General features: G+C 48.2%; 1 pseudogene; it reads left to right on the forward strand.

Moving 5' to 3' along the window:
- Window positions 1–10,113: 10,113 nt before the first annotated feature.
- LOC119923230 lies at window positions 10,114–15,223 on the forward strand (annotated as a pseudogene).
- Window positions 15,224–26,720: the final 11,497 nt, after the last annotated feature.

Consider the following 26,720-nt stretch of genomic DNA (forward strand, 5'->3'; position numbering starts at 1 on the left):
AGAGCCTGAGGGCAGAGGGCAGAGGGCAGACTGCTTGGGGGCATGGGGCAGAAAAGTTGGTGAGGCAGAGAGCAGAGTGCTCGGGGGGGCAAAGAATGCAGCGGAGGCAGAGAGTAGAAAGGTTGGGGGCAGAGATCAGAGAGCTGGGGGGCAGAGACCTGAGGTATGGGGCCAGAGATCTGGAGGGGAATAGGGCAGGGAACTGGGGGGTAGATTGCCGGTGGGGCAGTGAGTTTGAGAGCTGGGAGTGGCAGGGGGATTAGATAGTTTAGTGACAGGGATCTGAGGAGTAGAGAGCTAGGGACCCAGAGAGCTGAATGTCAGAGAGGTTGGGGGCAGGGATGAGAGAGCTGGGTGCAGTGGGGGACAGAGCAGAAATTTGGGGGAGCAGAGAGCTGGGGCAGGGGGCAGAAAGCCAAGAGCTGGGTAAGGCAGGGGGCAGAGAGCTAAAAGTCAGAGAGCAGGGGGGAAAGAGCTGAAAGGCAGAGACCTGGGGGGAGAGAGAGCTGTGTGGGACAGAGACATGGGGGGTGGGGAATAGAAACCTCGGGGGAAAGAGAGATGGGGGAAAAAGAGTCTGGGAATAGGGAGCAGGGAGTGGGGTGAAAGTACAGAGCTGGGGGAGGGGGAGAAAAGCAGAACACTGGGGCCAAGAGCAGTAAGCCCGGGGTAGAGAGCCAGTTGGACAGGGAGCTGGGGGAGGAAATTGAGCTGATTTGCCGGGAGCCTGGGGGAACAGGGAGTGAGGGACAAAGAGCAGAGAGATAGGGGTAAGACAGCAGATAGCTGAAGAACAGACTGCAGAGAACTGGGAGACGCAGAGCTGAGAGCTTGGGGATGGAGAGCTGAGAACTGGGGGGCAGGGCAGAGAGCTTATGGAAGATAGCAGAGGTCCAGGGGCAGAGAGCCTGAGGTAGAGAGACCCACGAGGCAGGAGTCTGTGAGGCAGGGCTAGGGAGCAGAGAGCAGACGGATAAAGAGCAGACGGGCAAAGAGCAGGCAAGAAGAGAGCAGATTGGAAGAAAACTGAGAGCTCAGGGGCAGATAATTGAGGGGCAGAGAGCTGAGGGACAGAGGATTGAGGGACAGAGAGCTGAAGGGCAGAGAGACTAGAGCTGAGGGAAAGAGAGATAGTGGCAGGAAGCAAAGAGTTGCGGGACAGAGAACTGGGCGGGCAGTCTTAAGGAGGGGGAGCAGAAAGTGGGAGGGCAGAAACCGGTGGGCCAGAAAGTGGGAGGAGGGGGCTACAACTGAGGACTGGGAGCTGAGGGGCAGGGAGATGAGTAGTAGAGAGCTAGGGATCCAAAGATCAGCGGGGCAGAGAGTGGGAGGCCGAGAGGAGGAGGCAGACAACAGGGGGAACAGAAAGGGGAGCAAAGATTATGGGGACAGAGGTCAGGAAGGAAGACAGCTGAGGGGCAGACAGTGGTATAGCAGATAGCAGAGGGACAGAGAGTAGAGGAGTAGAGGGCAAAGGGGCCGAGAGGCAGAAAGCTTGGGGGATAGACAGCCAGGGAGATAGAAAGTTGGAGGGATAGAAAGCTGGGCAAACAGAAAGCTGGGTGTCAGAGAGCAGAGAGCTGGGGTCAGAAAGCAGAGAGCTGGGGGGCAAGAGATGAGAGAGACGGGGGGCAGAGAGCTAGGGGACAAAGAGCAGAGAATTGGGGTTAGGGCAAAGAGCTGGGAGATTGCACACATTTCTGGAGGCAGAGAGCTGGTGGCAGAGAGTTGGGGTTAGAGAGCGGGTGGCAGAGAGTGCGTGGTAGAGAGCAGCCATCTGATGGGTAGGGAGCCCGGTTGCAAAGATCAGGGAGGGCAAAGAGAGCAGGGAGGCAGAGAAACAGGGCAGGGAGTCTAGGGGCAGAAGGGCATAGGGCAGTAAGCAGAAGGCCAGAGAAGAAAAGGGAAGAGAGCAAAAAGCAGAGAACAAAAGGACAGAGAACTGGGGAACAGTGAAATGAAGCAATTGGAGGTGAGAGTTCAGGGGCAGAGGGGCAGAAGGAAGAGAGTTGAGTGGCAGGGAGCTGAAGCGAAGACAGAGAGCTGACGGTCAGAGGGCATAGAGTTGAGGGACAGAAAACTGAGGGGTGGAGCACAGGGAGGTGAGAGCTGAGGGGCAGAAAGCAGGGGGACAGATTCAGAGAGCAGGTGGATAGAGAGCAGGGAGGCAGAGAACAAGGGCCAGAGATCAGAGGGGAAGAGATTCAAGGGGAAAAATTTGAGGGGCAGAGAACAGAAAGATACAGACCTTAAGGGCAGAGATCTGAGAGCTGAGGGGCTGAGAGTCAAGAGCTGTGTGTGGGGCAGGGCGGGGGGAAGGGCGGGGGCAGAAGGACAGGGAGCAGAGACTAAAGGGGCATGGAGCAGAGAACTGAGAGGCAGGGCAGGAAAGCAAGGGACAGAGTGAAGGGGGTCAGGGAAATGAGGGGCAGGGACCAAGGGGAGCTGATAGACGGTGGCAGAAAGCTGAATGGTGGAATTCTGGGGATCCAGAAAGCTCGGGGCAGAAAACATAGAACCGGGCGGAAGAGAGCTGGGTTTTAGAGTCTCGGGGGCAGAAACTCTGGGGACAGAGACAAGGGGGGAAGAGACCAGGAGGGAAAATACCAGGGGGTAGAGAGGAGTGGGGCAGAATGCAGAATGGAAGAGTGCAGATGGTCATAGTGGCAGGGAGCCGAGAGCAAAGGGGCAGGGAGCCGAGAGCAGAGGGGAAGAGAGCTGATCACAGGGTGGAAGGAAGGAAGAGGGGAAGGAAGCATTCATTCATTCATTCAAGTGTATTTATTGAGCGCTTACTGTGTGCAGAGAACTGTACTAAGCACTCAGAAAGTAAAATGCATCTACAGAGAAAATCCATACCCAACAACAGGCTCACAGTCTAGAAGGGGGGAGATAGACAGCAGAAAACAAAGTGGAAGAGAAAGGAGAGCTGAAGGGTAGGGGGAAGAGAGCTGAGAGTCAGCAGGGCAGAGGGTCAGAGGAGTAGAGGGTTCAGAAGCAAAGGAGCGGAAAGCAGCTGGGTAGAAAGCAGGGGGCATTCATTCATTCATTCAATAGTATTTATTGAGCACTTACTGTGTGCAGAGCACTGTACTAAGAGCTTGGACAGTACAACGTCATCAACAACCCGTACCCAACAATAGGCTCATAGTCAAGAAGGGTGGAGACAGACAGCAGAAAGCAGAGGGGAAGAGAAAGGAAAGACGAAGGGTAGGGGGAAGAGAGCTGAGGGGCAGAGGGTCTGAGAAGCGAAGGAGCAGAAAGCAGAGGGGTAGAAAGTAGGGGGCATTCATTCATTCATTCAATAGTATTTATTGAGTGCTTACTGTGTGCAGAGCACTGTACTAAGAACTAGGAATGTACAATTCATCTACAGAGAAAATCCGTCCCCAACAACAGGCTCACAGTCTAGAAGGGGGGGGAGATACTTTTCATTCATTCAATCGTATTTATTGAGCGCTTACTGTGTGCAGAGCACTGTACTAAGCGCTTGGGAAGTACAAGTTGGCAACATAGAGAGACGGTCCCTACCCAACAGCGGGCTCACAGTCTAGAAGGGGGAGACAGAGAACAAAACAAAATATATTAACAAAATAAAATAAATAGAATAAATATGTACAAATAAAGAGTAATAAATCCATACAAACATATATACATATATACAGGTGCTGTGGGGAGGGGAAGGAGGTAAGTTGAGGGGGATGGGGAGGGGGAGGAGGGGGAGAGGAAGGTGGGGGTTGTAGTCCCAGTTGTCTGGGGGACAACAGCTCACACACTAGGCTATGGGACCCAAGGGTCTGGGCTTGGGAGTCAGAGGACGTGGGTTCTGATCCCGGCTCCGCCATCTGTCTGCTTGTGTGTCTTTGGGCAAGCCACTTCACTTCTCTGGGCCTCAGTTACCTCATCTGGAAAATGGGGCTGAAGACTGGGAGCCCCATGTGGGATAACCTATTTTGTATCTACCCCAGCGGTTAGAACAGTGAACCCTTCTTCTAGACTGTGATCCCGCTATTGGGTAGGGACCGCCTCTCTATGTTGCCAACTTGGACTTCCCAAGCGCTTAGTACAGTGCTCTGCACACAGTAAGCGCTCAATAAATGCGATTGAATGAATGAACAGTGCTTGGCACATTGTAAGTGCTTAACAAATGCCATCATTATCATTATTAGTCCTGGCCTCCCCGGGGTCATGAGGTGGGGGGGAGGGCATCTGTACATATTTATTCTATTTATTTTACTTTGTTAATATGTTTTGTTTTGTTGTCTGCCTCCCCCTTCTAGCCTGTGAGCCCGTTGTTGTGTAGGGACCGTCTCTATATGTTGCCAACTTATACTTCCCAAGCGCTTAGTCCAGTGCCCTGCACACAGTGAGCGCTCAGTAAGTACGATTGAATGAATGAATGAATAGTAAGCGCTTAACAAATGACATCATTATTATTATTATTATTGACATCAGTGTACTTGTTTTGTTGTTGTTGTCCTTCTCCCCCTTCTAGCCTGTGAGCCCGCTGTTGGGTAGGGACTGTCTCTAGATGTTGCCGACTTGTACTTCCCAAGCGCTTAGTACAGTGCTCTGCACACAGTAAGCGCTCAATAAATACGATTGAATGAATGAATGAAATGACATGGGGATCGTTTCCCCCTTCCCTGGGCCCAGTTATTGGCCCATTGCTTTCCCCTGTTGTTAAACCATGAAGTGAGAGGGCGAGGCTGAGGAACTTGGAGTGCTTTGAACCCAGTTGATTCTTTCATTCATTCGGTCATAATTGTTGAGCATTTACCGTGTGTGGAGCACTGTACTAAGCACTTGGGAGAGTACAATACAACAATGTAAAATATACACATTCCCTGCCCATAACGAGCTGCTTGGGGTTGGCTCCATCCGCTACCCACCGGTCACGCCCAGTTTACCCAGGGGCCTACAGAAAATGCCAAGTTCCTAGGCTGGGAATCAATGCACACAATTCCTTTCCAGAAAGCCAATGGTCTCGGGAAAGGGTTTGGAACTGGGGGCTTTGCCACTGCCCGTTCCCTCGGGGAAGTCCAACAGAGAGAACGGGCAGTTGAGAATTTGCCCCGATGAGATTTCTGAATAATAATAATAATAATAATAATAATAATAATAATAATAATAACGGCATTTCTATGTGCAATACACTGTTCTAAGCGCTGGGGAGGTTACAAGGTGATCAGGTTGTCCCTCGGGGGGGCTCACAGTCTTTATCCCCATTTTCCAGATGAGGTCACTGAGGCCCAGAGAAGTGATGTGATTTGCCCAAAGTCATACAGCTGACCGCTGGCGGAGCCAGAATTTGAATCCATGACCTCTGACTCCAAAGCCCGGGCTCTTTCCACTGAGCCATGCTGCTTCTCTGTGTCAAGTTCCCCTTCCTGGGTGGGTCGCTTACCTTCTAACGGCCCTCTAGCTAACCCGGCTCCACCCGAGTTACCTCTGAGGTACCTCTTCTTTTTTTGACACAGTTCCGAGTGCTGTTTGCCAACCTGGTTGCCTTATTTTGGTACGCCTACCTTGCCTCGCTCCGGAAGTGACAAGGCCACGGTAAGCGCTCAATAAATACGATTGCTTGATTGATCCATCGGTGCCCTCCCTCTGGGCTCCCATCTCGGGATCGCCCCAGGGAGGCCGAGAGCAGACTGCAGCTCCCCAGAGAAAACAGACACCTGGTCAGTGGAACCGATCCCTTCAGGAATCTCCCTGAATCTGATCCAACTCATTGAACTTCACCGATTGATAGATGGGAAACGATAGACTGTGAATGATCTGTACTGTGATGACCTTGCTGTCGGCTTTTGAACGCTGCTTTCGCTAAACTTCCATTTTTCAAAAATGGGACTCAATCAGAATGGTAATAAACTACAGTGTAGCCTCTTCAAAGGCAAGTTTTATTTCTCTGCTGGAAAATAGCCATCACCTTAGGGCTGTCCAGATAATAATAATAGTAATAATGATGGCATTTATTAAGCACTTACTATGTGCAAAGCACTGTTCTAAGCGCTGGGGAAGTTACAAGGTGATCAGGTTGTCTTATGGGGGGCTCACAGTCTTCATCCCCGTTTTACAGAGAGGGAACTGAGGCCCAGAGAAGTGAAGTGACTTCATTCATTCATTCATTCAATCAATGGTATTTATTGAGCGCTTACTGTGTGCACAGCATTGTACTAAGCGCTTGGGAAGTCCAAGTTGGCAACATATAGAGACGGTCCCTACCCAACAGTGGGCTCACAGTCTAGAAGGGGGAGACAGAAAGCAAAACAAAACATATTAACAAAATAAAATAAATAGAATAAATATGTACAAATAAAATAAATAGAGTAATACGTACAAACATATATATATATATACAGGTGCTGTGGGGAGGGGAAGGAAGTAAGGCAGGAAGGAGGGGGAGAGGAAGGAAAGTCACACAGATGACAACTGGTGGAGCTGGGATTTGAACCCACGACCTCTGACTCCAAAGCCCGGGCTCTTTCCACTGAGCCATGCTGCTTTTCTCAAAGGACCACCTTCTCAAATCCCAGCCACAACAAGAAATCGAGTTGCGGGTCGAGATACCAAGCAGTCCCCTTCCCATCTCCGAGAGGAGACTCGGGGACCCACTTTATTTAAGTCAGTTCCAGTTGTTACCGGGTCTGTGACTCGCCCACGCCTCTTCCGAGGCTGGAGGGGACAGAAGCCTTGTACATTCTTCCTAGCCCTGGCAGATTTATCGATTAGCCAATTAGGCCTAAGGTGGCAAATTTTAGGAGGCCAGATACCTGCACTGGATTTCAACATCTGGGGGACTACCTCTGGACAGACTTCTGAACTGCTACCACGTTAATTCATGCATTTAATCGTATTTACTGAGCACTTACTGCATGCAGAGCACTGTTCTAAGCGCTCGGGAAGTACAAGTCGGCAACATATAGAGACAGTCCCTACCCAAGGACGTGCTCACCATCTAGATGTCTAATCCAACCACTGATCCTAGCCCATCCTGACTGCTCCATGAGTCGCCTTGCTGATCTCCCTGCCTCCTGTCTCTCCCACTCCAGTCCCTAATTCACTCATTTTTCACTTCCTTAGCCCAGATCATTTTTCTACAAAAACCTTCTGTCCAGGCTTCTCCAGAACTTCCAGCGGTCGCCCATCCACCTCCACATCAAACTGAAACGTCTTACCAGTAGCTTTAAGCCCTCAATTACCTTGCCCCCTCCTATCTAACCTCACTGATTCCCTAGTACGACTCACTCTGCTCCTCCAAAATCAACCTCCTCACCGGTCCGTGATGTCGTCTAACTTACCGCTGGCTCCTCGCCCGGGTCCTGCCTCGGATCTGGAACTCCCTTACAGTGTTCTGCACACAGTAAGTGTTCACTGACCATGATGGATTGGTTGCTTTTCAGATCTCCCCAGTTTGTGTCTCTGGTGGCTAAAGACAACATTGTATATGACTGGCCTTCAGCCAAGGTGGCAGAGAAGCAGCGTGGCTCAGTGGAAAGAGCCCGGGCTTGGGAGTCAGAGGTCATGGGTTCAAATCCCGGCTCCACCGCTTGTCAGCTGTGTGACATTGTGCAAGTCACTTCACTTCTCTGGGCCTCAGTTACTTCACCTGTAAAATGGGGATTAAGACTGTGAGCCCCCCAACCCCCCGGGACAACCTGATCACCTTGTAACCTCCCCAGTGCTTAGAACAGTGCTTTGCACATAGTAGTGCTTAATAAATGCCATCATTATTATGATTCTTCCCAAAGAATGAATGAATAACTGCATCTCCTCTACTTCAGGAATGCGCTGTAATACAGTAGCAAGGGTGGCACCCTTCCCTAGTCCCATTAGGTCATTTCATTCATTCATTCATTCAATCGTATTTATTGAGCGCTTACTGTAAGCAGAGCACTGTACTAAGCGCTTGGGAAGTCCAAGTTGGCAACATCTAAAGATGGTCCCTACCCAACGGCGGGCTCACAATCTAGAAGGGGGAGATGGACACAAAACAAAACATATTAACAAAATAAAATAAATAGAATAAGTATGTACAAGTAAAATAAATAGATTAATAATGGTACTTTCCAAGCGCTTAGTGCAGCGCTGAGCACCTAGTCGGCGCTCAATAAACCCGACCGAGTGAATGAATGAGAGGATGTTACGTCCCCTTTAAGGGCGGCGAGTCCGCCCGACACCACTTCCGGCTTGGGAAGCCCCGCCCCCTCGGCTTCCGGCAGCGCGGCAGAAAGTTTGTCCCTGGGCGCGTGCCGTCGGCGTCCCTGCCCGCGCGTCTGCTCGGTTCCACTTCCGGCAGTGCATGAGGAAATTTGTCCGTGGGCGCTCCTGCCCGTGCAGGAACTTCCAGCTTAGAAGGCCCCGCCCCCTCGGCGTCCGGCAGTGCCTTTGGAAGTTTGTCCATGGGCGCGGGAACGGCGAGTTGCTCCACTTCCAGCTTGGGAAGCCCCGCCTCCTCGGCTTGCGGCAGCGCATGAGGAAATTTGTCCCTGGAACTGCGCTGTCGGTGCTCCCGCCCGCGCGGGAATTTCTGCCCTAGGAAGGCCCGGCCGTCGGCGTCTGGAACCGCGTGAAGAAGTTTGTCCCTGGGCGCGGGCCGTCGGTGCTCCTGCCCACGCGGGAGCGGCCAGTTGCTCCACTTCCGGCTTGGGAGGCTAGACAGCAGAAAACAAAGGGGAAGAGAAAGGAGAGCTGAAGGGGAGGGTGAACAGAGCTGAGGGGCAGCAGGGCAGAGGGGCAGAGCAGAGCAGCAGAGGGTTCAGAAGCAAAGGAGTGGAAAGCAGAGGGGTAGAAAGCAGGGGGCATTCATTCATTCAGTAGTATTTATTGAGCAATTATTGGGTGCAGAGAACTGGACTAACAGCTTGGACAGTACAACGTCCTCAACAACCCGTGCCCCACAATAGGCTCACAGTCAAGAAGGGTGGAGACAGACAGCAGAAAGCAGAGGGGAAGAGAGCTGAGGGGCAGAGGGTCTGAGAAGTGAAGGAGCAGAAAGCAGAGGGGTAGAAAGCAGGGGGCATTCATTCATTCATTCAATAGTATTTATTGAGTGCTTACTGTGTGCAGACCACTGTACTAAGCACTCGGAAAGTACAATTCATCTACAGAGAAAATCTGTACCCAACAACATGCTCACAGTCTAGAAGCGGGGGAGATAGACATCAGAAAACAAAGGGGAAGAGAAAGGAGAGCTGAAATGTAAGGGTAAGAGAGCTGAGGGGCAGCAGGGTAGAGGGGCAGAGGAGCAGAGGTTTCAAAAGCAAAGGAGCGGAAAGCAGAGGGGTAGAAAGCAGGGGGCATTCATTCATTCACTCAATAGTATTTATTGAACACTTACTGTGTGCAGAGCACTGTACTAAGAGCTTGGAAAGTACAACGTCATCAACAATCCGTACCCAACAATCGGCTCGCAGTCAAGAAGGGTGGAGACAGACAGCAGAAAGCAGAGGGGAAGAGAAAGGAAAGACGAAGGGTAGGGGGAAGAGAGCGGAGGGGCAGAGGTTCTGAGAAGCAAAGGAGCAGAAAGCAGAGGGGTAGAAAGCAGGGGGCATTCATTCAATAGTATTTATTGAGAGCTTACCGTGTGCAGAGTATTGTACTGAGATGGGGGTTTTTTAAGGAGTGGGGTGATGTGCCCAGAATAATTATTTTAAGAAAATGATCTGGGTAGAAGATTGAAGGTTGAAGGCAGGGAAGTCAGAGAGAAGGCTTGGGCAGCAGACAGAGAAATTACATCTACGGGAAGAAGGCACTATATTGCAATTAATGCATTCATCCAGTAGTATAAATTGAATGCCTGCTGTATTCAGAGTACTATCCTATATGCAGTTACTGTTGTTGTTCTCACTATGTGCTAGCCGCTGGGGCAGAGACAAAATAATCAGAATGGAAAGAGTACCTTTTTTCCACAGAACTCATAGTCAATGAAGGAGGCAGGACAAGATTGAATTCCCCTTTTACAGGAAACAGGCCCAGAGAAGTTAAGTGACTTGGTCAAGGTCACCCAGTAGACAAGTGGCAGAACCAGGATCTGAACCCAGGTTTCCTGTTTCCCAGCCCTGTGCTTGTTCCAATAGGCCACACGGTCTCCCTTGTCTCCAAGCTGTGATGTCCTGTGGAAGAAGGGGAAAAGTAAGTTGAACTGATAGATTGACACAGCTGTTTTACACTTTCTGAAGCCAGAATCAGAGCCAGAGCTATGCTTTTCTAACCTGCCTGCCTGTTGGTGACAAGGGCCTACAAGATCCACCCAGGGTCTGTCTCAATAAAGAAGTCCCCATTTAGACTCTCACGATACCGGGCCTACCCTTATGACTAATTACCAAAGAACGACGGCCTCTCACCTCGGCATTTCCAAATTGAAAACCAGATTGATTTGGCCAAATTCCAAACCTCAGACTTGAAAGCTCAGCTCAACTCTTTCCGGATGCTTTTCATGGTAGACTCTGCTTATTTTCAACAAATGTTTTCTAAAAAGCAAATGTGAGTCAATGAATGGTTGATTTGGTTTGAATAAGTAATTTGGCTCTCATTTCAATTAGGACGTTGACAATGCTTCATTGGCACGCCTTGATTTCAAGCGGAAAGTCAAATCCTTCCAAGAAGAGATAGTCTTCTTGAAAAACTTCACGACGAGGTAATGAGCTTCCTCTTAATCGGGGAATGTAAATTAAGCCGATCTAATCAGGGAAGCCAGCAGGAACTTGATATTCTCTACTTATTCTTCACCACTAAATCCAGGAGCTGCAGGCCCAGATTCAGGAACAGCACATCCAAATCGATGTGGATGTGGCTAAGCCCGATCTCACTGCTGCCCTGCGTGATGTTCGCCAGCGGTACCAAAATGTGGCTGCAAAGAACGTCCATGAAGCTGAAGAATGGTACAGATCCGAGGTGTGTTTCTAGGGGAAGGTGTTCCCTGAGGGCGGTACCCTAAACCTAGTCCCTAAACCAGCTCTCTGGGGATTCAACCAAGCAATTGGCACAGGTCACCCGCCTGGAGAGAGGGTGCAGGGATTGGGGATACGGTGCATGCATGCATACACTCACTTCATCAAACCGGCAGTCAGGGGGTAGGGGCTCCCTCTGGAAGTATCCGTGGCATGCACAGGACTCACCTATTTCCCTAGATGTGTTTCTCAGGACCACGCTCTATGCTATGGGAGGTGGCGCTGGTGACTGGAGGAGAGTGGAATAGAGAATTCATTGGTGATCCAGCTTTCCAGTTGACAGTTGACTGGTCCTCTGTCCTCTTGGTACCAAGGGGCTGCGATCCACCCTGGGGTTGAGATGTCCACTGTGAATGTTTTCTCAACAGTTTGCTGACCTCTCTGAAGCTGCTAATAGGAACAATGATGCCCTGCGCCAGGCCAAGCAGGAATCAAATGAGTATCGCTGGTAGGTCCAGTCTCTCACTTGTGAAGTGGATGCACTGAAAGGGACCGTGAGTACACGCTGGAGAGTGTGGGTGTGGGGGATGAAATACCACAGGTCCACTGTGTTGGCTGAAGTTGGCATTGCAGGAAATTCTCCCTTTGCTTGGTGATGGCTAACTTAACACCAACAATGTGTTTTGCTCTAATATCCTAGCCTCCTAAATTGGCATCCCGCCCCTTATATGAGGACACCCAACAGACATTTTGAACAGGACTATTTAAACCATTTGACCCATGAACATATATTCCCATAATCCCAAATGTGTTTCTAACCAATGTAGAAGGAATTGGCAATCAAAACTAGTGATTAAAGCCAAGTTTGAAACCAAAGAAATTTAGGTTTTTAACCATGTGTTAAGATAGCATGAAAGAGCAGGTAATTCCTGAACCACACCTCTGGCCCCCGTGTCTTTGATTATTTCTGCTTGACTGACTGTCAACTTGGAACACAGTGGTTCATTCTTCTGTCCACGATTACTTGGAATAGTCATTTGGCAGTTGGCTTAAGAATGCTTCTGGAAGCGTTTGGACATATACTATAGCGAAGCAGCGTGTCTCAGTGGAAAAAGCGTGGGCTTTGGAGTCAAAGGTCATGGGTTCAAATCCTGGCTTCGCCAACTGTCAGCTGTGTAACTTTGGCCAAATCACTTAGCTTCTTGTGCCTCAGTTACCTCATCTGTAAAATGGGGATTAAGACTGTGAACTCCCCGTGGGACAACCTGATCACCTTGTAACCTCCACAGCGCTTAGAACAGTGCTTTGCACATAGTAGGTACTTAATAAATGCCATTATTTTTATTATCTGGCACCATGTTCATGCTGCGAAACCTCTGCCTCTCCATGGACCACAGAATGGGGCCAAACTGGGTTGGGCAGCATCGCTCAGGGCACCAGGTCTTTGGTGAGGTCATAGTCAAGCTCCTACTCTTCTCTTGCAGAACGAATCTCTGGAGCACCAGATTTGTGAGATGGAGGAGAACTTTTCGGTTGAAGCTGCTAACTACCAAGACACTATTGGCCGCCTTCAGGCTGAAATCCAGAACATGAAGGAAGAGATGGCTCGCCACCTGCGTGAATACCAGGACCTGCTGAATGTCAAGATGGTACTGGATATTGAGATAGCCACCTACTGCAAACTACTGGAGGGGGAGGAGAGCAGGTAAGTAGGGGAGAGGAGTGGGAACCTGGGAGGTGGCCATCTATCCTTAGGGTTGCCTGGTAACAACTTAATGTGATCTGTCTTTTTACAGTATTACCCTGCCAGTTCCAAACTTTTCTTCCTCGAACCTGAGAGGTGAGCACTGCCTTTTCATTTCCAGGCATTGGAAGCTTCCTTATGGGAAGCACAGAAGTTTCGTTCTGATCAGAAAAAGCCCTAGGCACTCCTAAGTGTCGAGACCTGTGTTTGGGGAAGCTAGAACTCCCTTGGAATAATGGGGGGTTATCTCTAGTTGAAGTTGCAGTGGATTTAGGGGAAGCCCCAGCAGTGGGGGTAGGGGGGCCAGAGAGAGGGTGATTTCGTCTCTTTCATCCAAACTGCAGCAACCAACCCTCCCTCAAATCTGGCAGGCAAGGTGATTATGCCTCTACTGGGTCAAACTAGAGAAATCTCATCACTCACACAGTTGCTACTAAAGCAGGGTGTGTGTCCGTCACACCATGCATAGGGTGACTGTAGCCCACATTGTGTAGTGCATAGCCCATGGGCCTGAGAGTCAGAAGCCCATGGGTTCTAATCCCAGCTCTGCCACTTATCGGCTGTATGACCTTGGGCAAGTCACCTTTCTTCCCTGTGCCTTTATTACCTCATCTGTAACATGGGAATAGAGACTGTGGGCCCCATATGGGACAACTCGACTTGCTTCTATCCTCTCAGTTCTTAATACAGTGCCTAACATATAGGAAGTACTTAACAAATATCATGATAATAATAGAATGTGGCCCCCCTGAAATTTAGACTTTTTTTCAACCTAATTAGCCGGTCACATGATTGATTAGGACAAAAGGACCTAGTCAGAATCAAGATGTACCCTGACTAAATCTACCCCACATTTTCTGAAGAGTTTACTCTGCTAAATACCAATGTTCTCATTGACTTGATCATTGACTGCCCCTAGACTTGTAACTGTTCATATCTGTGGACAACAAAGTTGATTAAACTTCTTTTTTACTTTTTTATTACTGCCAAAAAATCCTTATTTTACGAATAGCTATTCACTTTTGTAATCAATAGTTCACACAGCCTGCGTATATGGATTGCTGTTCATGAAGCCTATATTGGCAACTCTTAAAACCTCCCAAGGCACTGAGATTGTGCCTGGTGAAAAAGAAAGATTCTCAACAGGAGTAAACACAAGACTCTTAATCCTGTGTAGCGAACTCTTGGGTGATATGCAGGGACCATTAAACTCTCATTTTGACAAATTGCTATTCTCATCTTTCAGAAACCAACATTGACTCCCACCCTCTGGTGGACACCCATTCCAAGAGAACACTACTTATCAAGACTGTTGAAACTAGGGAGGGACAAGTATGGGAATTTCTTAAATCAAGGGGCTGGAGTCGGGGGGAAGAGGAGGGGTCTGCAGAAAGAAGTGAAAGGCCCGTGTGCCACCGTCAATACACCCCACATCCAGCCAGGGATTATCGGAAAGGACTCTCACTACTTCAGTTCCCAGGGCTATCTGGGAAGGGCAGACATGCTCAGAGGGATATCTTCCTTACCCTGGCGCGTCTCATAGCCCTGTAGCCAGTACCCATACACACACAAACATTTTGACTCTCTGTAAGTCCAGGCAGTTGACCCTGGCCTGACCCTGAAGACCATTCCCTTCTCCTCACAGATGGGTCCACAGGATACACCCTACTGAGCCCCACTCTACAGGTCCAGTGCCCTATATGGGCCGTCAGCCTTTGCACCTCAGTGTGCCTGGAGCATATAGTTCACATTAATGCATGCCCAGAGAAGTAAAGGCAATTGGGGGTCATCCAAATACCTTCCCTAGGAGGTAGGAGGACCACAGCATTGTTGGGTGTTCTTGAGATGGCTTCCCTGGGTAGCCCCTAGCTTCGGGCTGGATTCCAGATGCCTTTTGGCCTCTCCTGCACTGAATATGCTTCTGAAATGTGAATAAGCGTTTGATAGACCCTACTGCCCTACTGCCCTACTGCCCTGGAACCACTGGCTTCTTGGAACCACTGGCATTTTCAATGTCTTGGGGGTAGCAGCTCATGCCTGCATGTGAGACTCTGACTGTCCCTCAACCCTGCATCCTTTCTTCTGGGAAACAAAGCTGTCTGCCAGTTACCTGGTCCTTCTCCTCAACTTGCTGTACACAGGTCATCAACGAAACATCCCAACACCACGATGATTTTGAGTGAAAACTTCCATCGATGCCCAGTGCAGCAACACCTTACCAGCAAGCAAAAGAATTTGACCAAATCCTAAAAACCTTTCAAGTGCCTTCTGCAGTTTTTCAAGAGTGCAACACCATCCTGGATAGGTAGAAAGAATAGGTTTGAAGTCTTATGAACACATAACTCTAGAGACGTTTACAGCAAAGCCTAGTTTACAGCGGAATCTTGTGCTGCAGTACTTTTGTAAAGTGTTTTTCAGAATCATGAAACTGCCTCTTTCCAGCCAGTGTCAGACCGAACTGTTACTGCTTCAATAAACCCTTTGAAAAAATATCCTGTGATCATTTTTGGCCAGGCCTCGGGCAAGTCCTCCTTGTCCTGTTTACCTCCCTGTATTGCATGCTATCACAGTCCCCCTCCCGCCTCCCCGCCCCCGCACAATAAAACAGAATGTTCTTTACCTTTGGGCTTGCGGAGTATGGTTCCTTCCTGACTACAGTATACTCCTGGGCTCTGTGCTCTTGATGTGCTGCTACAACTAGTCAGTTGTGTACACTAAACCAGCTGAAGGCTGGTTAGTTCCTCATAAAGCAACCATGAACCATTAATTTGGCTCTGAAAATATTCTTTAAACCTGAACCTGGCTGCTGCTATAGCCCAACGATGAGAATTGAGCTGCTTTGCATGACTGAATTAAAAATAATCATTCAGAGCATTCCTCTGGCTGGTGAGGGGGGAGTCAGGGAGGCTATGACCTGCATATGAGGGAAATTCTGAGCGGACGTAGGTACTGCTGTGGAGAGTGGGCAGCTATTGATCTTGCACCCATCTCCTGGGATAAACAGACAGCAGGCTTTCAGCATAAATATAATAATAATAATAATGATGGGATTTATTAAGCGCTTACTCTGTGCAAAGCACTGTTCTAAGCGCTGGGGAGGTTACAAGGTGATCAGGTTGTCCCACAGGGGGCTCACAGTCTTAATCCCCATTTTACAGATGAGGGAACTGAGGCTCAGAGAAGTCAAGTGACTTGCCCAAAGTCACACATTAATGTTCCCAGATTTGGACCAAGTGTGGAAAGAAAATGAATGTGGCCACTTTACCGATATTGTGATGCAGAAGAGAGTAGGAGAGGAGAAAAAGAAGGTCAAGGAAGGCCTCTTGTAAGAGATGTATCTTCAATAAGGCTTTGAAAGTGGAGATAGTAGTTGTCTGTCAGATATGAAGAGGGAGGGCATTCCAGGCCAGAGGAAGGATGTGGGTGAGAGGTTTGCAGCAAGATAGAGGAAATCGAGGTACAGTGAGTAGGTTGAGGAGCAAAGTGTGCAGGCTGAATTGTAGTAGGAGAGTAGCAAGGTGAGGTAGGAGGGGGCAAGTGACTGAGTGCTTTAAAGCCAATGGGGAGGCGTTTCTGTTTGATGCGAAGATGGGAGGGCATTCACTGAAGGTTTTTGAGGAGTGGGCAAACATGGTCTGAACGTAGTTGTAGCAAAGTAATCCGGGAAGCAGAGCGAACTATTATGGACTGTTGTGGGGAGGGACTGAAGGTAGGGAGGTCAACAAGGAGGCTAATACAGAAATCAAGGTGACCAGGGAAAGGATGGGTCAATGAGGGCAGAGTTCAACACTTCGGGCTGTACCTGGAGGCTGTACCTGGCCCTTGCCCTAGATGGAGCCAGACACTTTCCTAGTCCGACTCTTAGGTCCTGGAACAACCTCATACCCTTCCAAAAGGGTCTCATTCTCATGGAGTTGTTCTTTGGTTTAAAGATGATGGTTCTAATGGTGAAAGGGGATCCATCTGTGGGGAGTCATAATGAGAATCTTCCTTCCCATTTTCTGGTAAGAACAATGGAAGAGCACCAAGAAATCCTGATGTCCTGTTGCCTGTATCCAGCTTGAGACGGTGATTACATCTCTCATCAAAAATTGCACGGAAACATTTATGTAGTCATAAAGACTGGGATTAGAACAGGTCAATCAGATGCAGTGCTTTACATGTGTTAGGCTGTTCACCCAGTCTAACGTAATGACATTGTATGGAGTATTTTGCAGGAACCAGCTGGAAAGTAAAGTTTTTCTCTAGGGAGACCCTGATCACTCTGCTTTTCTTCAGAGCTGTCACATTTATCTTCCTGGTCCATCTGAACATAGGCACGATTTCTGAGATGTGGCAGCAATCAAGGTAGAGCGAGTCAGATACTGAAAATTAAAGGAATTTTCCCTCCTTTCCCCACACCTTCTACCAACAGTTACCAACTCAAGGGTCCCTAGCTGGGCAGATTAATGGAAGTACTTTAGGAGCTGCAGTCCTAGAATAAGTGGCATAAAGGAGTGAGAGGGAGACAGCTCAAAATCACCTCCCAGAGATATGCAACTTGAGCCATTCCCACTACAGGTAGTAATCTTAATCATGGCTACTCCTTAGGACATTACTAAGTTGGCATCCAAACAGGACCTTCTCAAGATGACTTTGCCACATGCACAATAGTAGAGAGGATGAGGAGGAGATGAAGCTAACCAGGAGTCCTCATTGCCCGACATGACCTCCCCACCTTGTACACCTACATTCCCTCAGACACTACCTGCTGCAGCCATCTTTAGTTTCTTCTGCAATTCTCTGGTCTGGGAAGACTAGGTTGGCTGATGACTAGGCCCTACTGAGAGCTCACCTCCTCTAGGAGGCCTTCCCAGACTGAGCCCGCTCCTTTCTCTCCCCCTCCTCCTCCCCCTCTCCATTCTAATCTCCATATCTCCATTCCAATGGAGATATCACATCTCCATTCTAATCTTCATAGTAGAAGATTGGAAGGGGCCGCGTGGCCCCTGCTGCTCCCGGAAGGCTCCTCTCCTCCAAGTGCCGCCATAGACGCCCCCTACTTCCACCCCCACCCACTTAAGCGACCTTCCTTATAGTGCCCCCCAACCCCACTTCCCGGTCCGGTCCGCCATAGACTCCATAGACACGCCCCCACCACCCCGGGAAAAAGGCCCTTGTTATCACCAAGTTACATTAACGACAACCTCATTCACACCTACTGTGCCTTCCTGTCCCCCCATCGACCCCCGGTCCACGTCCTCCCCCGGGCCTGGAATGCCCTCCCTCTGCCCATCCGCCAAGCTAGCTCTCTTCCTCCCTTCAAGGCCCTACTGAGAGCTCGTCTCCTCCAGGAGGCCTTCCCAGACTGAGCCCCTTCCTTCCTCTCCCCCTCGACCCCCTCTCCATCCCCCACATCTTACCTCCTTCCCTTCCCCACAGCACCTGTATATATGTTTGTACATATTTATTACTCTATTTATTCATTTATTTTACTTGTACCTGTCTATTCTATTTTATTTTGTTAGTATATTTGCTTTTGTTCTCCGTCTCCCCCTTCTAGACTGTGAGCCCACTGTTGGGTAGGGACTGTTTCTATATGTTGCCAGCTTGTACTTCCCAAGCGCTTAGTACAGTGCTCTGCACACAGTAAGCGCTCAATAAGTACGATTGATTGATTGATTGATTGATTGATTGAAATACAGTGGAGTGAGCTGATAGAGAAGCAGCGTGGCTTAGTGGAAAGAGCACAGGCTTGGGAGTCAGAGGTCATGGGTTCTAATCTCGGCTCTGCAACTTGTCAGCTGTGTGACTTTGGGCAAGTCATTTAACTTCTCTGGGCTTCGGTTACCTCATCTGTAAAATGGGAATTAAGACTGTGAGCCCCACGCGGGACAGCCTGATTATCTTGTATCTACCCCACTGCTTAGAAGAGTGCTTGGCACAGAGTAAGTGTTTAACAAATACCAAGATCATTATTATTGAGTGCCTTCAAGCCTATTTTAGGGAATTTCTATTTGATGTAGAAGTAGGTAGGCAATCATTGGAGGTTTTTGAGTAGTGAGGAGATGTGGACTGACCATTTTTTCAGAAAAATGATTCGGGCAGCAGAATGAAGTATGGACTGGAGAAGATGAGATAGGAGGCAGAGAGATCAGCGAGTTGGTTGATACAGTAGTCAAGGCAGAGAAACAAAATTGTCAATTCGACAGGGCACGGGCCCGGGAGTTAGAAGGACCTGAGTTATAATCCCAGCCCTGCCATTTGTCTGCTTTGTGACCTTGGACAAGTCATTTAACTTCTTTGCAGCGTAGCTCAGTGGAAAGAGCACGGGCTTTGGAGTCAGAGGTCCGGGGTTCAAATCTCGGCTCCACCAATTATCAGCTGTGTGACTTTGGGCAAGTCACTTAACTTCTCTGTGCCTCAGTTACCTCATCTGTAAAATGGGGATTAAGAATGTGAGCCCCCCGTGGGACAGCCTGATTACCTTGTAACCTCCCCAGCACTTAGAACAGTGCTTTGCACATAGTAAGCGCTTAATAAATGCCATCATCATCATCATCATTCTTTGGGACTCAGTTACGTCTACTATAAAATGGGAATAAAGACTGTAAACCTCATATAGCGCAGGATCCAATCCGATTTGCCTGTATCCCCCCCCCCCAGCACTTAGTACAGTGCGTAGGGCATAATGAGTGCTTAAGAAATATTATTATTGTGAATAATAAATACTTTTTATAAAAAAGTTCTCTCCCCTCCTTCAAAGCCCTACTGATAGCTCGGCTCCTCCAGGAGGTCTTCCCAGACTGAGTCCCCTTTTTCCTCTGTTCCTCCTCTCCTCCCCCCGCCTCTAATCCCTCCTTTTGCTCTACACCCATCTCTGCCCCACAGCACTTGTGTATAATTGTACATATTCGTTATTCTATTTATTTTATTTATGATGTGTTTATATATAATTCTATTTATCTATTTTGATGCTATTAGTGCCGGTCTAATTGTTCTGTTTTGTTGTCTGTCTCCCCCTTCTGGAGCGTGATCCCCTTGTTGGGTAGGGATTGCTCGCACCTGTTGCCGAATTGTACTTTCCAAGCGCTGAGTACAGAGCTTTGCACACAGTAAGTGCTCAATGAGTAAAATTGAATAAATAAATGAATAAATGACTAAAAAGGTGGTAAATGGTAAGTGTTTGGATCAGAGTGGTAGCAGTTTCAATAGAGATGGGTGATCAATCAAGCCATCGATGGTATTCACTGAGTGTTTACTGTGTGCAGACCACTATAGTAAGCACCTTCGTGATTGGTTGATGCCCTGCCCACAAGAAGCATACCAAAGAGACAGATATGAAAGTAGAAATGTAATACTACAGAATAAAATTAAATATTTAAACAATTGCATATGATTAGATGTTCTTGTGAAAAGATCAGGGGCCTGGAAATCAGAGGATGTGGGTTCTAATCCTGGCTCCACCACATGTCTGCTTTGTGACCTTGGGCAAGTCACTGCATTTCTCTATGCCTCAGTTATCTCATCTGTAAAATGGGGATTAAGACTGTGAGCTCCATGTGGAACAGGGACTGTGTCCGACCCGATTATCTTTCATCCACTTCAGTGCTTAGAACAGTGCTTGGCACATAGTAAGCGCTTAACAAATAACACAGTTATAAAAGAATCTTTGTGTACACTTCAAAATATACTCGATTTGTGCCCATGTATTTGCTCATTTCACTTTTTGAGCCCTAAGGTCTGTCTCTATAAGTTGTCGACTTGTACCTCCCCAGGGCATTGTACAGTGCTCTGCACACAGTAAGCGCTCAATAAATATGATTGAATGAATGAATGGCAGGAATGAGAGTATGAACTGTGCTTTGCAACCACTTGTCTTATGCTCAATTACTTCAGACAGGATTTTGTTCCTTAAGCCTCAGGACATATTGTTCTCAATGGCACTCTCCACCACCGCAAAGCTATGTTCCTCTAGATGGTAAGCTCATTGTGGGCAGAGAATGTCCCTATCAACTCTGTTATATTGTTCTCTCCCACGTTCTTGGTACAGTGGTCTCTCCACTAAGTACTCAATAATATGATTGATTGCTGAACATTCAATATTTGTTATTCCCATGGATAAGGATTAATGAAGTACTGGTCAAATCCTGAAAAGATGTCCCCCTTCCCCCTGCACCAGCCCACAACAGCTCACTCCCATCGGACCGATCCCTATCTCTTACGCCATCCCCTCCCACCTCAAACCTTCCCAACAGCCTCAGCCAAGTGCAGCCTGTGGAATTCCCACTTCGTTAAGACAAGGCTTCCCTTCATCTTTGACCTGTTTCTGACTCAATCACTGTTCCTCCTTGCCATTACTGAAACCTGGATCTCCCAGAAGACAGTGGACCCTGCCACTCTCTCTAGAGAGCGCTTCATCTTCTTCCACTCCTCTAGACTCATTAGGTTATGGAGAAGTGTTAGCTTCCTTCGTTCTCCCCCTTGCTGCTTTTGTACCATCCAACCTCCCCTGTCCCTCTCATTTCCTTCCATTGAAGCCCATATCATTTGCCTTTAGCACTCATTCTAATTACTAGTCACAATCATCTACCACCCCAGGGCCTCTCTTTCAATCTTTTGAACCATTTTGATCCCTTTCTCACATTCCTTCTCTCTCTATCCACATGGTGACCTCAATATCCACAGGGATATTTTCGACAACCTTTCCACTGCCCACTTCCTCTTTCTCGACCATTCCACTGACCTCCTGCTCCACCCCACCTCATCCTTTCACCAATTTGGACTCATGCCTGGACACGTCTCTAGTAACTGAATAATCTCTACCCTCATCAACTCTGACGGTTCTCTAACTGACCCCAACCTCCTCAGTTGTCTTCTCAGTCTCTTTCACAGGCTCCTCCTCTACTCCCCCGCTGCAACTGTGGGAGTTTCTCAAGGCTGATTTGTGGGTCCCCTTCCATTCTCCATCTACACCTATTCCCTTGGAGAAATGATTTGCTCCGTTGGCTTCAGTTACCATCTCTACATGGATGATTCCCAAATCTATCAGTCCTTCTCTGCAGTGTCTCATTTTCTATCGCCTTCAGGGCATCTCTACCTGGATATCTGGCTGACACCTCAAACTTAATATGTCCAAAACAGAACTCCTCATCTCCCCACCCAAACTCTGTCCTCCCACAAGATTTTCCCAACACTGTAGAAAACACAACTACCCTCCCTGTCTCACAAACCAATAACCCTGGTATTGTCTTCAACTTTTCTTTTTCATTCAACCCACCTATTCAATCTGCCACCAAATCCTGACAGTTCTACCTTCACAACATCGTTACAATCTGCTCTTTCCCCTCTATCCAAACTGCTACTATGTTCATCCAAGCACTTCTCCTATCCTGTCTGATTACTGAATCAACCTCCTTGCTGAGCTCCCTGTCTTCTCCCTCTCCCCACCCCAATTGTTACTCCATTCTGCTGGCCAGATCCTTTTTCCAAAAAAAAATAAACAGTTCACGTTTCCCCGCTCCTCAAGAACCCCCAGTGATTGTCCAGCCACATAAGAATAAGATGCAGAACGGTTAAGTTGACTTGCCCAAGATTGCACATTAGGCAAGTGGCGAGCTGGGACTAGAACCCATGTCCTCACCATGAGGTAGAATGTCAATGGGAAGAGATGCTCTGCTAAGGTAACATGGTTCATTCATTCAGTTGCATTTATTGAGTGCTTACGGTGTGCAGAGCACTGTACTAAGTGCTTGGGAAAGCACAATACGGTAATAAAGTGAGAGCACCCCTGCCCATAATGAGTTCACGATCTAGAGGGTTTATGGTATTTGTTAAGCACTTGCTATGTGCCAGGAACTGAACTAAGTGCTGGTGTGGATACAAGTAAATCGAGTTGGGTACATTCCCGGTCCTTCTCGCAGTCTTCATCCCCATTTTACAGATGAAGTAACTGAGGCACAGAGAAATTAAGAGACTTGTCCAAGGACACAAAGCAGACAAGGGCTAGACCTGGGTTGACATCTGTGGGCCGAGCCCTAATATCTGGGACAAACTTCAGGATACGGAGGATTCTTGCTAGCTGGACTATTCCATAGAGGTGTGTTGGTGGGAAGTTGCCTGGGAGGCTGATTGTGTCTGCCAGGGGAGGGAGTATGTAAATATTACAAGAGATAAAAGCCCAAATCTATGGGCATCATTCCTCAGGGTTGAGGAGTGGAAATCAAGGGGTTTCAACCAGAATGAGGTGTGGTTGGAGTGTTTTCTATTTCTACCCTACACCTCTACAGGGAATGGTAATGAAAGAGCCCAAGAAGGAAAGGCCAAAGAGGTAAGAGAAGAACCAGGAGCGGGCATTGTCAGAGAAACCAAGGATAGATAGTGTTTCCAGAAGAAGGGGATGATCCACAGAAGGAAAGGCTAATGACATGCCTAGGAGTACATTGGATTTGGCAAAGTGGAGGTCACTGGTGACCATGGAGGGAGCAGTTTGAGTGGGGTGGATGATGAAAAAATCAGATTACAGCATCCTGAGGTGAGAGTTGGAGAAGAGGAAAAGGAGGAAACAGATGTAAACAAACCAAGTCCTGGAGACTGGTTCAGCTCACTGGCATCAAGAAAGAGAGTCCTGGGACCTGGACGAGCACTACAGCTGTGGGAAGGGCTGAAGGCATCTGACCAGAACTGCAGCACCTATGTAGAAAGCCCTAGAACTTGGTTCAGAATTCTGACACCTGGCACAAGGTCTAGGAGACCTGAGTCAGCAGCAGAGCACATATGGGGTCCATCATGGAACCCGATTCAGCAGCACCCCAGCATTTGTCGGGAGAGTCCCTGAACCTAAGCCCACATCTGGCATTTGAGAAAAGTCCTGGGACCTGATTCAGTACCCATGCATCTGCAAGAAGAAGAAACCGGGTCGTTACCCTGGGCATGCATGCATGCAGAGTGTTCAGGAAACTAGATTAGCACCCCAGGTCCTAGGTCATGCATCACTTGAGGGAGGTCCCTGAGACCTGGCCCATACTCCTGGCACCTGGGAGAAGAGCCCTGGGCTATAGGCCAGCATCCCAGTAACTAGAGAGGGCTGAGGAACCTGGGTTAGCATCTTGGCCTCTATGAAGACATCACTGGATCAGCAAAACAGCACTTATGATAAGTGGATCAGCAAAACAGCATTTATGATGAATGTTGACAGGCCAACACTATAGGGAGAGCATTTAGAACTCAGTCGGCACCAAAGCATCTATGATGGGGACAACTGGGACCTTGGACAGCATGCCAGAACATATAGGGAGGGCTCAAAGACCATCACCCCATTTCCTGAATGGCGGGTCACACTGGCAACTTTGGATTGAGCTCTTGAATCTGGGTCAGCAACCTAGCCCAGGTTGCTGGATCTCTCCGGATGTGTAGGGAAAGTACCGCGATCTGGGCTGGCATTCTGGCGCTTTTGGAGAGAGCCCTAGTACTAGATTCATCCCCCTAGCACCTTTGTCAGGAGGCTACTGCAACATGGTTCATCACTGTGGCAGTTGGGAAGAAATTTCTGAAATCTGGGCCAGCCCCCAGCACCTGACCCTGATAGGGAGGCGAGGAGGTGTCCTTGGTTTCAGGAGCATAGCATCAGTGGTGACACCTGGGTAAAACCTGGGTGACAATTGTGATAGCTGTCGGTTGTGTTCTAGGTCAAAGTTCCAGCACATATGGGAAAGCCCTGGGATCTGGATCAGCATATGACAACCATAGGAAGGGCTCTTGTACCTGGTGGTGACCTCCACACTTGTAGGGAGGTTCCCCAAACTTCATTCAGCACACTGCCACCTATGGAAAGGAATCTGGGACAAGGGTCAGTTATCTGGAGAGACCTGGGTTTTGAGTCAGCACCCTAGATTCAATTTTCTGAGTTATAAACTCTCATTTAGTTCCTCAGCATTTGTGGTGAGAGTTCTATAACCTGGTTCACTATTTTGGCACCTGTGAGGAAAGGCTTTGGACTCTGTTTCAACACATCAGCACCTGGAAGAAGGATGCTAATACATGGGTCAATCAATCAATTAGTGGAATTTATTGACTGCTGACTGTGTGCAGAACACTGTATAAAGTGCTTGGGTCAGCATCCCCAAACCTGCAAGGAGGGTGGAAGGATTTTGGTCAGCTTGTGAGGGGAGAGCCCTGGATCAGCAGCTTGACCTCTATGAGGAAAGGACTGGTTCAGCTCCACATGACCTGAGGGGAATGCCGTTGTAACTGAGTCAGCACCTGAGAACTTGTGGGGAATACTACCAGGGCACCTGCTTCCATACCCCATCATTTCAAAATATGGCTCGGGAAAATTGTTCCTCTTGGGAGGATCCTGAAAACTCGTTCAGGATTCTAGGATCCTGAAAGAAGAAGCCCTGGGATGTAGGCTAGCACCCAGCATCAATGGATAGAGCTCCGGGATTTGGTTCAGCACACCAGAACTTGTGGAGAGACCCCACAGATCTGGTTTAAAATGCCAGAACCCACGAGGAGGGTTCTTGTCTTTCGATAGCACACTGGCACCCGGGAGAGTGCCCAGAAAATCTGGGTCAGCACTTAGGCACTTGTGGGGAAAGCCCTGGGACCTGGGTCATTCATTCAGTCATATTTACTGAGCGTTTACTGTGTGCAAAGTACTGTACTAAGCACTTAAGGGAATACAATATAACAACAAAACAGACACATTACTGCTCAAAACGAGTTCACAGTCTAGATGGGGAGACAGACATTAATATAAATCAATAAATAAATGATGTATACAGATATGTATATATATATATACTGTATATATATGTATATATGTATATATATATATGTATATATATGTGTGTATATATATATGTATGTATATATATATATATATATATGTATATATATATATATATATATATATATATATACTGTACTGTGGGGATGGGAGGGAGACTGAATGAAGGAGCAAGTAAGAACAGCACATAAGGGAGTGTGAGAAGAGGAGAGGAGGGTTCAGTCAGGGAAGGCTTCTTGAAGGAGTTATGCCTTCAATAAGGCTTTGAAGTGGGGGAAAAGAATTATCTGTCTGATATGAGGAGGGAGGGCATTCCAGGCCAGAGGTAGGATGTTGGTGAGAGGTCGGTGGCGAGATAGACGAGATCGAGGTACAGTGAGAAGGTTAGCATTGGAGGAGAAATGTGTGTGGGCTAGGTTGCAGTAGGAGAGTGGTAAAGTGAGGTGGGAGGGGTCAAGGTGATTAAGTGCTTTAAAGTCAATGGTGAGGAGTTTTTGTTTGATGCGGAAGTGGATGGGCAACCAAGGGAATTTCTTGAGGAGAGGGGAAATATGGTCTGAATGTTTTTGAAGAAAAATGATTCGGGCCAAAGAATAGAGTATGGACTGGAGTGGGGAGAGACAGGAGGCAGGGAGGTCAGCAAGGAGGCTGATACAGTAATCAAGGTGGGATAGGATAAGTGCTTGCATTAATGTGGTAGGAGTCTGAATGGAGAGGAATGGCCGGATCCTGGCGATGTTTTGAAGTTAGAACTGACAGAATTTAGTGATGGCCTGAAAATGTGGGTGGAATGAAAGAAGAGTCAAGAAAAATGCAAAGGAAATAGACCTATGAGACAGGAAGGATGGTGGTGGTGATGGTGATGGTGATGCCATCAAAACCAGCATTTGCCTGGGCCTGTCCAGGAACCTAGTTCAATACCTTGGCACCTGTGTCTGGGATCCTGGGACCTGTTACAACACACTGGCACTTGGGAGGAAAGGCATAAGACCTGGCATAGCACATTGGTAATTGTGTGGCAGGCCTTGAGATCTGCGTCTGGTATATCTAGTTAGCAAATAAGCACCTTTGGGGAAGATCTGGAGACGTGGTTCAGTATACTGGCTTCTTGGACGAGATGATACATGGCTCAGCACCTCAACACCAGTGTGTAGGCCCCTAGGAACTCTGTCAGCACCCAGAGATATTTGGGGTATCCCCAGGTACTTGGCTCTGTATCAGTGGGTCAGCACATCAGTAATTGTAGGATGGCACTAGGACTTTGGTCCTTGAAGGAAATCCCGGGACCTGGGTGAGAACCTGCCACCTAATA

Source organism: Tachyglossus aculeatus, unplaced genomic scaffold (genome assembly GCF_015852505.1).
Source record: "Tachyglossus aculeatus isolate mTacAcu1 unplaced genomic scaffold, mTacAcu1.pri scaffold_159_arrow_ctg1, whole genome shotgun sequence".
NCBI lineage: Eukaryota > Metazoa > Chordata > Mammalia > Monotremata > Tachyglossidae > Tachyglossus > Tachyglossus aculeatus.